The 2,967-nt window shown below is 55.8% G+C and overlaps 1 pseudogene; it reads left to right on the top strand.

Annotated features, from left to right (window-relative positions):
• Nucleotides 1-1,457: 1,457 nt before the first annotated feature.
• On the top strand, nt 1,458-2,163 carry LOC122115146 (annotated as a pseudogene).
• The last annotated feature ends 804 nt before the right edge of the window (nt 2,164-2,967 follow it).

The raw sequence follows: 2,967 nt of genomic DNA, 5'->3' as shown, positions 1-2,967 counted from the left end.
TTGGTCTTCAATGTAAATGAGTCATCATAAGGACATGGATAGTTATTATGGTACTTTGTCCCTTTTCTTTATGTGATACTGTCCACTTAATATGACTTCTTTCTTTTCATTAAAAAATTAGTCTTGGCTTCCCTATGCCTGAATAATATATTTATTACTGAATTAAATGTAGAAAGTTTGGGCACCTATCTTTGGTTTTAGATTTTATGTCATAATCATATTAAGAAGCCTAAAATAGTTTTTAATCCAATGAGTGGCAGGCAGAAAAGAAGAAAAGAAAAATTATGCTGGGTGCTGGTGGCTCACGCCTGTAATCCTAGCTACTCAGGAGGCTGAGATCTGAGGATTGCCTGTAATCCTAGCTACTCAGGAGTCTGAGATCTGAGGATCGCGGTTCAAAGCCAGCCTGGGCAGGAAAAGACTGTGAGACTCTTATCTTCAATAAACCACTAGAAAACCGGAAGTGGTGCTGTAGCTCAAGTGGTAAAGTGCTTGCCTTGAGCTGAAGAGCTGAGGGACAGCGCCCAGGCCCAGGGTTCAAGTGCCACGACTGACAAAAAAAAAAAAATACTTAAGACTAGAAAAGCTTTTCCCATGCTTATAAAGTTAACTACAACATCAGAAAACTGTCGTGATAAAAATTTTTCAGTTGGGGCTGAGGTGAGGCTGAGGGACAAGCGGCGGCGGCAGCCGCAAGTTGCGGCCGCCGTGGGCTCGCGGGGGCTCTCGGGGGCTCCTGGGCGCGACCGGTGCCCGGGCAGTGCCGGCTAGGACTGTGTCGGGCCGCAAGACACCCTCCGGCCCCGCAGCGACCGCAGCTTCCCGGGCCTCTCCCGCCAGCCCGCCGCCGTCGCGGCCCGGAAGCCCCCGCCCGGCTCGGCGCCGCCCCGAGGCTCGCTCTCCTGGTGCCGGGCGGAGGCGGCGGGCGGCCGGGCCCCGCAGGAGCTGCGGGGTCCCCGAGCGGAGGACGGGCGAGCCCGCGCCTCCGCGCACGGCTCGGGCTCGGGGGTGGGGAAACTGAGGCGCCGGCTGGCCCGAGGAGGCGTCAAGGTCACGCGGGTACCGAGGGCTTTCCGGAGGACGAGGGGGACGAGCGGGGCACCGCGCACGGGCCCGCAGGGCGGCTGCCCCTCCTTGCTCCCCGGTGGGACGGGCTTTGGGTTCCGCACCGCAGCGACCACCAGCCCCTACCACCAGCCCCGTCCTCCCGGGCCGGTCCCTCCCGCGGACGTCAGCTCCTGCGCGCCATAACCTTTAACCCGACGAGGAGCACCGGCCCCGACTGGCGTTGGTCACGGGTGTCGGACTGTCGCCGGGCCTCCAGTGCAGCACCTACCTCCTCCGTCCCGGGACTATGGGCAGGCCGGGGCGGGACAGCCTGCAACCGCTGCCTTGCGTGATCCTGGAAGTCACCATGGAGAGGGCCTCACCGCAGGCGCCGCTCAGCCTGGGAGCGGTCTTTGGCCAGTGTTGCCTCCACCTGTCCACAAGCATGGGGAATATCTTTGCAAACCTCTTCAAGGGCCTTTTTGGCAAAAAAGAGATGCGCATCCTCATGGTGGGCCTGGATGCTGCCGGAAAGACAACAATTCTGTACAAACTGAAGCTGGGGGAGATCGTGACCACCATCCCCCCACCATAGGTTTCAACGTGGAGACTGTGGAGTAGAAGAACATCAGCTTCACTGTGTGGGATGTGGGCGGCCAGGACAAGATCCGGCCGCTGTGGCGCCACTACTTCCAGAATACCCAAGGCTTGATCTTCGTGGTGGACAACAATGACAGAGAGCTTGTCCCGTGAAGAGCTCATGCGGATGCTGGCGGAAGATGCTGTCCTCCTGGTGTTTGCCAACAAGCAGGACCTCCTCAATGCCATGAATGCTGCTGAAATCACAGACAAGCTCGGGCTGCACTCTCTATGCCACAGGAACTGGTGAATTCAGGCCACCTGTGCCACCAGCGGGGACAGGCTCTATGAAGGACTGGACTGGCTGTCCAATCAGCTCTGGAACCAGAAGTGAACCAGAACTCTCCTTCCCCCTCACTTCCTCCTCTCCGCCCTCCGCTTTCCTCTCATGTGGCAAACGTGCAACCCTGTGGTCATGAGTGCCAGAAGCTGTCTCCATGGGTTGGTCACAGTGCGCACCGCACCGTGCTGTGCGTGTGCAGAATGCAGCCTGCAGCCAGGTTTTTTTTTTTTTTTTGGTTGGTCGTGGGGCTTGAACTCTGGGCCTGGGCGCTGTCCCTCAGCTCTTCAGCTCAAGGCAAGCGCTCTACCACTTGAGCTACAACGCCACTTCCGGTTTTCTGGTGGTTTATTGGAGATAGGAGTCTCACGGTCTCTCCTGCCCGGGCTGGCTTTGAACCGCGATCCTCAGATCTCAGCCTCCTGAGTAGCTAGGATTACAGGCGTGAGCCACCAGTGCCCGTCTTGCAGCCAGGTTTTTATTTAATGTAAATAGTTTCTGTTTCCACTGAGGCAGTTTCTGGTACTCCTATGCAATATTGCTCAGCTTTTTTATTGTAAAGAGAATCAACTTACGGTCAGTACTGAGAAGAGATTTGGACATGTGGGCATCTGGTCTCCAGGAGCCAGTGGGTGTAGATCAGTATCGGAATCCATTTGGTGGTTGGTTTTTAATCTGAACTCAATGCATTTTTTAAAATTGTTAAAAATACAAGCAGAACACTTGAATACATAGAAGGGAGACTATGCCTAGTGTAGGTTTTTGCAGTAACCACCTGAATGCTTAGTCCATCAGATCAGCTAGCTGTTCCCCTGTGGAACAGGAGAGAAGGTGACAAACGAACCACCATCGTTGCATGGTCACAGTAGAGCCCCCGTGACTCGCCTGTCTGTGGATCACCTGCATTCCATAGCGTTGTGCTTGTACTCGTGCTCACACGGTCACCAAGGGGCTGGCAGGGGCCGGGGCAGGGCCTCATCCTTGATGGGCCTGTGGCCTAG

The sequence above is a fragment of the Dipodomys spectabilis genome, unplaced genomic scaffold (genome assembly GCF_019054845.1).
Source record: "Dipodomys spectabilis isolate Male_0828 unplaced genomic scaffold, ASM1905484v1 ptg000003l, whole genome shotgun sequence".
Taxonomy (NCBI): domain Eukaryota; kingdom Metazoa; phylum Chordata; class Mammalia; order Rodentia; family Heteromyidae; genus Dipodomys; species Dipodomys spectabilis.
The sequence above is the reverse complement of the archived record's forward strand: the minus strand, read 5'-3'. Positions and strand labels throughout refer to the sequence as shown.